This window comes from Panthera uncia, chromosome D4 (genome assembly GCF_023721935.1).
Source record: "Panthera uncia isolate 11264 chromosome D4, Puncia_PCG_1.0, whole genome shotgun sequence".
NCBI lineage: Eukaryota > Metazoa > Chordata > Mammalia > Carnivora > Felidae > Panthera > Panthera uncia.
This window is the reverse complement of record NC_064807.1, coordinates 891,192-902,495: the sequence shown is the minus strand read 5'-3', so window position 1 is coordinate 902,495 and position 11,304 is coordinate 891,192. Positions and strand designations below refer to the sequence as shown.

General features: G+C 56.1%; 1 protein-coding gene across 1 annotated transcript in view; it reads right to left on the bottom strand.

Annotated features, from left to right (window-relative positions):
• Positions 1-11,304, bottom strand: part of FGD3 (FYVE, RhoGEF and PH domain containing 3) — a 55,801-nt gene extending 44,497 nt beyond the window's left edge. The window contains exon 1 of the mRNA XM_049635381.1: positions 11,197-11,304. The gene's annotated coding sequence lies outside the window, so the exon portion shown is untranslated. The remainder of the gene's footprint in view (positions 1-11,196) is intronic.

Sequence of the window (11,304 nt, the reverse complement as noted above, 5' to 3'; positions counted from 1 at the left end):
CAGGGGAGGAGGAGGGGGGAGCACAGGGGGGGGAGGATGGGGGAGCACAGGGGGGAAGGAGGATGGGGGAAGGAGGATGGGGGAGCACAGGAGGGGAGGATGGGGGAGCACGGGGGAGGAGGATGGGGGAGCACAGGGGGGAAGGAGGATGGGGCGAGCATGGGGGGGAGGGATGGGGGAGCACAGGAAGGGAGGAGGAGGATGGGGAAGCACGGGGGAGGAGGATGGGGGAGCACAAGATGGGGGCACTGCTACCCCGGAGAAGAAAGGAGGCCTGAACAGGTGCAAACAGTGGTTGGGGAGCACCCCTCTCCCTGCACCTTGTGGAAGGCAATCTGGAGCCTCCACCAAAACAACGACGACGAAATGGCTCACAGCCCCGTGTGCCGCGGCCCCTGCACGTGCCAGTCCTTCGCGCCCATGGATGAGCAAGAACGTGACACACGGCTGTGTCTGTAGGAGGGAAATCACAGATATGAATGGCTGACAATGGGGAACCGCTTCTGTCCATTACCACAGTGCAGAGGTTTCTATAATAAGTAAAATGGTTTAGTTCATTAAGTAAAATAATTCCTATCATAACAAAAGTAAACTGAATTAAAACAAGACAGGTAGTGTCGGCGGGTCAGGATGGAGGAACGTATGAACGAGCAGGATGGGGAGTCCAGAACTGCAGTCACGCGCACGTGGTCGGCTGGTTTTGGCTGATGGTGTGAGCGCTCACTGGGACGGGAGAGCCCCTCGCAAGTGTGCGTTAGCAAGTGGACACGGACAGGTGGACTTCAGCCGTCACTCACCTCACACACAATAGCTGGGACGGATCGGTCTTAACCGCGAGCCCTAGAGAGCTTCTAAAAACACGCAGGCGAGACACCTACGCCCTCAAGGCACGCAGATGTCTCAGGCCTAAAAGCCACAGAAAAAAACGTGATAAACCAAACGTCACCGACACGAGGCTTGTGCTTATTCAAAGGGGAGCTGCGGAGTAGGAGGAAGTACTTGTAATACATCCATCTGACAAAGGACTTGTGTACAGAATATATAAAACATTCCTATGGATACATGTTTTATTTATTTATTTTTTTTAATTTTTTTTTTCAACGTTTTTTATTTATTTTTGGGACAGAGAGAGACAGAGCATGAACGGGGGAGGGGCAGAGAGAGAGGGAGACACAGAATCGGAAACAGGCTCCAGGCTCCGAGCCATCAGCCCAGAGCCCGACGCGGGGCTCGAACTCACGGACCGCGAGATCGTGACCTGGCTGAAGTCGGACGCTTAACCAACTGCGCCATCCAGGCGCCCCTGGATACATGTTTTAAAATAAGGCTAGTTTGCTGTTTGTTGCCTCTGGGACAAGATATTATTACTGAAATAATCTTGTGAAATGTGCCTTTCTCTTTCCCTACTTTTATTTCTACTGCCTTTCAGGAAGATGTTAAGGTTAGTTTTCACCCCTGGCAATGTTTTAGCACCTCTTTCCTACATTAGACATTCTATCTGTCACATTTTTCTAGTGTGATAGTGAACACTACTCAAATGATATAAAAGTTAAAAAAAATTCCTATGAACCAATAAAGACAAAGAATCTGATAAAAAATAAACTGAGGAATAGACTAGACCAGGCACTTGGCTTACAAAAGTTATCTAAACAGACAGGGAGCACACAGGGACAGGCTCAGCAGCACTGTCATCAGGGAAACGTAGCCTCCATGAGATACTGAGATACCGCCATGCCCATCAGAGTGGCCAAAGTCCAAGGCTGATGGTACCAAGTGCCGACAGGATGAGGGGTGACAGAAGCACTTGGCACACACCCGCCTACGACCCAGCAATCCCACTCCTGGGGGGGGGGGTCTCCCCAAGAGAAAAGAAAACACCTGTCCCCACAAAGACCTGGTCACTATGTCTGTGGAAACCTTGTTCATAATAACTCAAAACTGGAAATAACCCAAATGTCCACCAACTGGAGAATGAATCAGCCAAGTGTGGAACGGTCCTAACAGGAAACATCACTCAGCTACTGATACACCAGCGACAGGGATGCGTCTCATAAGAAGCCAGATGGAAAAGGCTATTTTAGGTGAAGTGAATCAACAGGCAGAACTTGGGCATGAAGTTGGGGCGGGAAAACCTCTGTGGTGGGGGCTGCTCCGGCTGCTGTAACAAAATACCGTAGAAACCACAGAAATGCATCTGCCCCAGTCCCGGGGGAGGGAAGTTGGGGAGGCAGGCGTGAGCAGGGCCGGCCTCCCCTGAGGCCTCCCTCCTAGTGCATAGACGGCCATCCTCTCCCGTGTCCTCACGGGGTCGTCCCTTCGTGCATGTCTGTGTCCACATCTCTGCCTATAAGGACACCAGTCACACTGGATTAGGGCCCACACACAAGACCTCATTTTAACTAGTTAGCTTTTTAAAGGTTCACTCTCTAAATACGGTCACATTCTGAGGCGTTGAGGGTTAGGATTTCAGCACATGAATTGGGGGGGGCACCGTTCATCCCACAACACCTCTGGAGGGTGGGAACGGGAGACAATGTCACTGTTGTTGCTCATCAGAACGGAGCACATGGAAGGAATAAACGTGTCCATGTGTGCAGATGACACGCTTGTCTAAGAAAACCCCATGAATCTACAAAAACACTTAGAAGTAGCAAGTCACGGACACAAGATCAATTCACGAAAATCGCTTGAATGTTTATATGCCGGCGATGAACGTGCAGATGCCAAAATCCAAAAAACACAATGCCATTTACACACACACACAAGCATGTGCTAAGCTTGGGTGCTGAAAAGTATAGTATGATGATGAAGGAAACAGAAGTCTTAAAAAAGGCATATTGTGTTCATGGACTGAGGATTCAAGACAGTAGCAACGTCAATTCTCCCACAAATGACCTGTGAGTTTAATTCAGTTTCTATCAAGGTCCCAGCAAGGCTTTCTGTAGACCTTAGAGGAGCTCATTCCAGAATGTACATGGGGGGCACGGGTCCCCGGGCAGCAGGCGGCCGTGAACAGGCGGACGACGCTGGAGGGGCCCCTGGCCCCACAGTAAGGTCCCTCTGTAGCCACAGCAACGGGGACAGGGTGGCGCTGGGGGGACACACACAGGCATCAACGGGGCACGGCGGGAGCCCCACCGCGGGGGCGGGGGGGAGGGGGCTGCCACCCGTGCGAAGGGAGGAAAAAGAGCCTGTCCACAAATGGCCTCGGAGGACGGGACCTCCACAGGCAAACAAGAAACCCGACCTAAACCGCACGCCTGATACACACACCAGCACAAAGTGGGTCATAGATGTAAACGTAAAATGTAAGCTAACTTCAAGAAAAACAGGAGAAAACTTTTGGGACCTGGGGCCAGGACACCAAGAGCACGAGCCCTGATGGGAAAATTGACAAGTGCGAGCTTGGCCGGGGTTAGATGCCCTCACACGTGTGGGAAGGAGAATATGGAGACAGGCCAGGCCAGCCCACGGCGTCCAGGATGTGCTGAAACTGGCCACCCACACCCGGCTCGCAAATGGGCTGCCGCTCTGGGAAGAGCCCGGCAGGTTCTTCTAGAAGGAAAGGGCCACCACCCAGGACGCAGCAACGGCCTCGTGTCCGTGCGGAGACGCGAAGCCCTGCGTCCATGCAGACACCTGCACGCAGATGTGCAGCCTCATTCCCCACAGCCCTGACCTGCACACAGCCCCGTGTGCCCCAGGGGTGCAGGGCTGAGCTGAGGCACGCCCGCAGCCCCGACCCGCTGGGTGCACAGCAGACCCGGCGGGTCCATTTGAAACCGCTCCAAGCTCCACCTACAGAGCATCGTTCATGGACGTGCGTTCACGGAGCACAGGCGAGCTGCGTCCTTAGGCAGTTCACACCTGGCTGTGCCCGTGTGGATGTCCTGCTGTGCACGGCACTCCACAGTTGCGCAGGACGTCACCCTCCGGGGAGGCTGCGTAAACCACACGTGAATCTACGGTTAGTTATTGCAGAATAAAAAGTTTAATTTTTAAGAGAGAGCTAATGGAGGGCACCTGGGTGGCTCAGTTGGTTAAAGGTCCAAGTTCAGCTCAGGTCATGATCTTGTGGTTTGTGAGTTCCAACCCTGCATCAGGCTCTGTGCTGACAGCTCAGAGCCTGGAGCCTGCTTCCAGTTCTGTGTCTCCCTCTCTCCGTCCCTCCCCCACTTGCTCTCTCTCTGTGTCAAAAATAAACATTTTTTAAAAATTGAAAAAAAAAAAGGGGCTAACGGAGTCCCCTGATTGTTAAGGCAAACAGTGACTTATCCAGGGAAACAGGGCAGCTCCCAGAATCCCCAGCACAACAGAAATGGACGTGGGGCCGAGCCCCAAGGCCTCGCAGCTCCTCCACATTAGCCAGCACACCCCGCCCGTCACCCTGTGCCCTCTGCCCAGGGCGCCCCCCCGCACCACCGTCCACACCCAGCACAGATGCGCAGGCTGGACACTCCTGCCCTCCAGGGCCCGCCGCTCCCCTCCCCACAACATCGGCACCTGGCATCACAGCCCCTGCGTCCCCACAGACAGAGTGAAGGAGGAGCAGCCTCGGGGACACCCCGCCTCCCTGCTCCCAGAAGGGAGGCAGTGTCTCAGGAGGCCAAGCAGCTGCCAAGGCCAGGCTGGGAGCCAGCAGAGGATGTGGCCGGGACAGCGGGCCACTGACATGGGGCGCAGGGCAGCAGGGCGAGCCAAGGCCCTGCAGGGGAACATCCCAGTACCGACGGCGATGAGGAAACCGAGGCTCAGGGATGCGCGAAGCCTTCACTCAGTCTCCCAGCAGCTCCCCAAGACGGAGGCTTGCCCGCCCCTCATCCCGGCACGGCTCCCTGCGCCCTGCCCCTCCTGCTTACTCCGGGGAGGACCGTCAGGCCAGGGTGGGGCAGTGTCGGGCACTGAGGCGGTGGGACACAACGGGCTTTGGAGGGGTCAGCTCTGTCAGTCGGCAGGTGCCTGAACACCCACCCACCCAGTGCTGGACAAGACCCGGGAGGGAACAGCAAACTCCCCACAGACGTGCAGGCCGCTGGGCTTGCCGGCTCTGGGGCTGGGCTTCTGGGGTTTTCCATTTTCCTCTCCTTGCTTCTCAGGAATATATGCATTTTTACAAAGAACATTTATCATATTTGCATTTGGGAGAACAGTCAACCTATTTAAAAATAAGACGGTAAACTCTTACTGCTCATTCGAGATTCCAAACCTCCAGCAGTTGCCGTCAGAGGCACTACTGTCTCCACGTCTGTTTATACATGGAAAATTTAATTTCTACTTAGCTGTCTTAAATTTCTCTGAGGAAAAATGCGGTCAAGAAACCCAGGAGGAATGGACCCGGAATGTAATTCTGCTTTCTGAAAACACACTTTTGCAAAATGTTCTCTAGGTTCCTTTCCACTGAAAGTGCATATTGTTCAAAGACAGAAAATGTCCCCTAAATTGGGCGCTGCTGAGCATGTAGCCGGAAGCCAGGCGGCACTAAGGACAGCCTCGCAGCCCACACCTGGCTTTGGGCGCCAGATGTCAGCGTGAGAGAGTGAGGGCCTGATTGCTGAGCAGTCCCATTACCTCTTTACGTAAACAAAACAAAAGCAGAATTGCTCTGAAAACCTTTGACAGTTCAGTCATCTCAGCCAAAAGGAGCCTTTGGGATGCGCTGGAGAACTTGTGGCCTCAGTCCCTTACGTGAGGTGGCGTTTGGGAGCCTTGCAGACAGAAAAGGACAGTTACGGGAGGTCCCGGTGAGTGAGGGCGACGCCCCAGGCGAAGTGGCCCCTGGCCTGTGACACAGCACTCTGATGCCCATCACTGAGGGGGTGCCGTGTCTATGGGCTTTTTTTTAACCCCATAAGAAAGAAAATCATTGTGCGTATATAGGCACACCTCGCTTCCCTGCAGTTTTTCACAAATGGAAGGTTTACGGCAACCATGTGTGGAACAAGTCTTTTGGCACCATTTTTCCAAACTTGTTCATCATTATTATATTTGTTTCGGTGATCTGTGATCTTTGATGTCACCATGCTAAGCTGAGGCACCGCGAGCCAAGCCATATAAGATGGTGAACTTAACTGATAAACTTAAACTGATAACTGATAAACTGTTGTGTTCTGGCTGCTCACCTGTCCCCCCCTGCATCTCTGTCCCCTTCCTCAGGCCTCCCCATTCCCTGAGACACAACAGTACTGACATTAGACCCACTCAGAACCCCACAATGGCCCCCAAGCGCTCAAGCGAAAGGAGGAGTCACGCGTCTCTCGCGTTCAATCACAAGCTAGAAAAGATTAAGCTTCGTAAGGAAGACAGGGCGAAACCCAAGACAGGCTGAAATCTAGGCCACTTGTGCCAAACAGGTAGCCAAGTTGTGAAGGCAAAGGAAGAGTCCTTGAAGGACACTGCACGCATGTGCCGCTCCAGTGGACACACGGGTGATAAGCAGGGGAAACAGCCTGACTGCTGATATGGAAGAAGTCTGGCTGGTCTGGATGGGAGATCAAAGCGGCCACGACGTTCCCTTCAGCCAAAGCCAAAGACTCTTCGATCCGGCGAAGGCTGAGGAGGTAAGGAAGGAGCAGAAGAGGTAGGAGCTAGCAGAGGTTGGTTCAGGAGGTTTGGGGAAAGAAGCTCTCTCTGTGACGCCCAAGTGCAAGGTGAGGCAGCATGTGCTGACGCAGAAGCTGCCGGAATTATCCAGAAGATCTGGCCGAGAGGACTCAGGAAGGTGCTCACACTACACAGCAGACTCTCCATGCAGATGAAAGAGGCTTCTGCTGGAAGAAGATGCCACCTAGGATTTTCATGGCTGGAGAGGAGAAGTCAGTGCCTGGCTTCAAAGCCTCCAGGGACAGGCGGACTCTGCTCAGGAGCGGATGCAGCTGGTGACTTGAGGTGGAAGCCAGGTGGAAGCTCACTGGCCATTCTGAAAATCCTAAGCCCGTAGCAATCGCGCAAAATCTCCTCCACCCGTGCTCTTTACTTGGAACAACAAAGCCTGGCGGACAGCAGATCTGTCCACAACACGGTTGACCGAGTGGCTCAAGTCCACTGTTGAGACCTGCTGCTCAGGAGAAAAGATTCCTTCCAAAAGATTACTGCTCAAAGACATTGCACCTGGTCACCCAAGAGCTCTGATGGAGACGAGCAATGAGATTACTGTTGCTTTCATGCCTGCTGCAACACCACCACCATTCTGCAGCCCATGGATCGAGGGGTAATTCTGACCTCCAAGTCTCATTAGTTAAGAGACACCTTTCGTGAGCTCATAGCTGCCACACACACTGATTGCTCTGATGGATCTGGGCAGAGTAAACTGAAAACATCCTGGGAAGGAGTCACCATCCTAGATGCCATGAAGAACATTGGGGATTCATGGGAAGAGGTCACGATTCAACATGAACAGGAGTTGGGAAGAAGCTGGTTCCGGCCCCAGGGAGGACTTTGAGGGGTTCAGGACTCCAGGGGAGGAAGTCACTGCAGACGTGTGGAAACAGGAGAACCGGAAGCAGAAGGGGGGCCTGAAGACGGCAGGGAGCTGGGCCAAACTCCCTGGGAGCTGGATAAAACTCCAACGGATGGGGACTTGCTTCCCGTGGATGAACAAAGAAAGTGGTTTCCTGAGACGGAGTGTGCTCCTGGTGACGATGCTGTGAAGAGTGTCAAAAGGACAACACAGAATTGAGAATATCACACGAACTTAGCTGACAGAGCAGTGGACAGGGTGTGACAAGATAGACTCCGGGTTTGAAGGAAGTTCTGTGTGTAAAATGCCAAACAGCATCACGTGCTACAGAGAAATCGTTCTTGAGAGAAGAGTCAGTCAACGTGGCAAACATCACAGTTGTCTTATTTCCAGAAATGGTCACAGCCGCCACCTCCCTGCGGGGTCAGCTGCCACTGCCCTGAGGGGTCAGCAGCCTTCAACACTGAGGGAAGACCCTCCACCAGCAAAAAGATCGTGGCTCGCTGAAAACCCAGATGATGGTTAGCGTTTCTTAACAGTACTTAAGTACTTATTGCAATATTCACTTTGTCCCAGTGATCTAGAAGGAAACCCTCAATTTCTCTGATTCAAGAAGTAGGGTGACACGGGGTGGCCACCAGCACCCAGGCCCAGGCCCTGAGTTCGGGGTCCACCACCGTCCCGGCCGCAGCCCCACATACGCATCCTCTCCCATTGGGATCCTCACTCTCAGGTCCTGATGAACCAAAGTGATTCAGCTTTCATAGCTCTGTGTATTTAGGGGACTGCCTTTCAGGGGAGGGAGGATGCGAATCTGCTGGCAGCCCCCCCCAAACATGCAGTGTGAAAGGAGGGAGCGGGAGGGGCTTACTGGAAATTAATTACTGGGAAACAAAAGGTTCTCGTTTCCTGGTCAAGCATATGTCGCCAGCAACTTCATTCTAAAAGCCCCAGCTGGAGCTCTAGAAAGCCCGTGGGGATTCCCTCCTCGGCACCAGACACACCAGACACGGCCTCCTTGGTCTCTCACCTCCCGCTCAGCCAGGCAGGGGCGCTGGCCACCCCCATTCTGCCCCATCTCCCTGTTCCTGCGGGGGACCCTGGGGGCTGAGCAGCCCCAGGAGGGCGTGAGCTGGGGGTGGGGGCAACTCTGGGCTGACAGCCTCAGCTTCCACCTGGAGCATCCTGCCCTTGCCGTGTCCCAGGTTGGGGTGCTCTGTGTCCCCAGGCCACCTCGGGGCTCCCGAGCAGCAGACCCCCTCTGAGTGTTCCTCGATCTGCTCATAGGCTCCCACAGCTCACAAGGGCCAACCTGGAAGTCGGAGGTAGCTTCCTAAACTCACAACCGGGAAGAGTCAGCCCAGGTCCAGCACCCCCATGGAAGTGGGTCCTGGGCTCCCACCCTGCGGCTTCACCAGCCCCGCCCTGAGTTCGGCCTGGCAAACACACAGCTCTCCCCTTGTATGCACCTGCTTCTCTATCCTGCATGCTTTAGCTGAACCAGATCCCTTCTGCAACAAGATGGCAAAGAGGCAGGAGGGAGGAGGCAGGTGAGGGGTGGAGGGAGGGAGGGGGGAGGGAGGAGGATGAAGGAGGGAAGGAGAAAGGAGGGAGGAGGGAGGAGGAGATGGATGGAGATACAAAAAAGGAAGTGGGTCGGTCACTAGGTGGTTAGCGGTGCTCAGTGCCCACGGGCCAGTTAGTTGAGCACTACTGTAGGTGCAGGAGCCTCAGGGGAGTGGCAGGACGGTGCCCCCTCCTTGGCTGCAGCGCAGGGTATGGGGCCAGGCATCAGTGCCCACAGGGAGGAGACGGCCTTCAGCCCCTCGGGGGCAGATCGCTGCCAACATGGGCACCCAGCCTCTCACTGGACAACTGGTCCCTGTGCACACGTGCACACACACAAGTCCACGCACACACACGGTGGGCAGCGGCTGCGGGGAGGGGGTGGCCTGAGTGGGCTGGGATTACTGAGCCATGGGCATGCTCCAACCCCATCTGTGCTTGAGGGAGGTCCCCACACAGCCCCAAGGCCCCTGGGGGTCCCTCACCATGTGTCCTGGGGTGGGAGGAAGCCCCCAAAGCTGGCCCGAGGCTGTGGGACTGAGGCAGGACTGGCGACCATGAGCCTGGGAAGGCATCCCGCCACCCAGGGAAGCCATTGCAGTCTGACCAGCCATGTGTGTGCAGAGGGCACCCTTCAGCTCCTGTCACCCATAGCAAGCCCTGCTGGACAGCTGGGGACACGGAGGCATGGGCCCCAGTCACATGGTTGGGGGGCAGGTGGTCGTGTCCTGCCCTGAGCCCCCAGAGCCCATCTGTCCACTGTGCCCAGAGCAGGTCCAGGCCCCCACGGCGCAGGCTGAGGTCACTGAGTGAGCCCACCAAGGGCCCGGGGACGAGCTGTGGCAACCATTGTGGTACAGAGGAGGAAACTGAGGCCCCAGCCCAGGGTCTACCCGAGGGAGTCTCTGTGCCGGTGGGACCCTGGCCTGGCACAGAGGAAGCTCTGCACCCAGAGCCCGTGGCCTTCAGCCGCCCGCCCCAGCAGCCCAACAGCCAGGCCTGGACGGAACCCCCACCCCAGGCACGTTGAACTTTCCCGCAAAGGCACTGTGGCTGGGCCTGCCGGCTTACACTAGTTCAAAGAGGAATCGTGTGTGCAGACCCCTTCACTCCAGGCTGAGCTGGGAAGTCGCCCTACATGCCCATGTCCTGGTCCACACCTCCAAAGAGCCTGGGGCCTGGCGTCCCCAAGGACTCAGGAGTGTGCAGTCTTCAGCCTCTCTGTCAAGAAAAGGTACCCTTGGGGCGCCTGGGTGGCGCAGTCGGTTAAGCGTCCGACTTCAGCCAGGTCACGATCTCGCGGTCCGTGAGTTCGAGCCCCGCGTCAGGCTCTGGGCTGATGGCTCGGAGCCTGGAGCCTGTTTCCGATTCTGTGTCTCCCTCTCTCTGCCCCTCCCCCGTTCATGCTCTGTCTCTCTCTGTCCCAAAAATAAATGGAAAATGTTGGAAAAAAAAAAAGAAAAGGTACCCTCGACCACATGCATCCGAGGGGCTGGTTTTCCTGAAGAGAGAGAAAGCAGGGGGCGGGGGAACGCCGGAAACTTAAGTGACAGAAGCCAATCCTAGAAGGCAACACCCGCACAGACCTGCCGGTGTGACCTGGCTGCCAGGGGCTTCTTAGGGTGTGAAATGATGGACAGGCGTCAGGACACATTTGTCCCAAGCCCACGGAAGGCCCACCAAGAGTGACCCCAACAACGTGTGGGCTCCGGGCCACGATGCCCAGCCCATGCAGGCTCACAGGCACCCCTCCATGAGGGGGAGGCGGGGGTGGGCCGGGGGCACAGGGTAAATCTCTGAACTTCCCTCCATTTTGCTGTGGACCTAAAACTGCTCTAAAAAATTGCTTTTATAAAAATACTGTCTGGCGTCTGAAACGGGGTCCCCGTTTTCGTGGCAACCTCAGGCCGTGGCATTTCTAAGCACACCCCCACTCCCCTCCCGGCGGTTCAGCCAGACGTGGGGACGTCCGGAGACAGACACGCACGTGCCCAGCAAACATCCAGGCGGGGGAGGCCGGGGGGCGGGGACCCGCCGAGGGAGGGGCAGGCCCCCTCCTCAAGTCACCTGGGCGCACGCAGGCGCTGTGTCCCTGCCCGCCACCCTGCAGGACGAGCAGCGCGGGGACCCGGACCTCACCGCCACCTGAAACCTTTCCAGTCGCACCTACTCACCGCCTTCCCTGCCAAGGGGGCCCAGCAGGAAGCCCCCGTCCGGCTGGCGCGCGCGGGGAGGCCACCGCGGGGCGGGCACGGCGGCCCTGCCCCCTCCGGCCCTCCCTC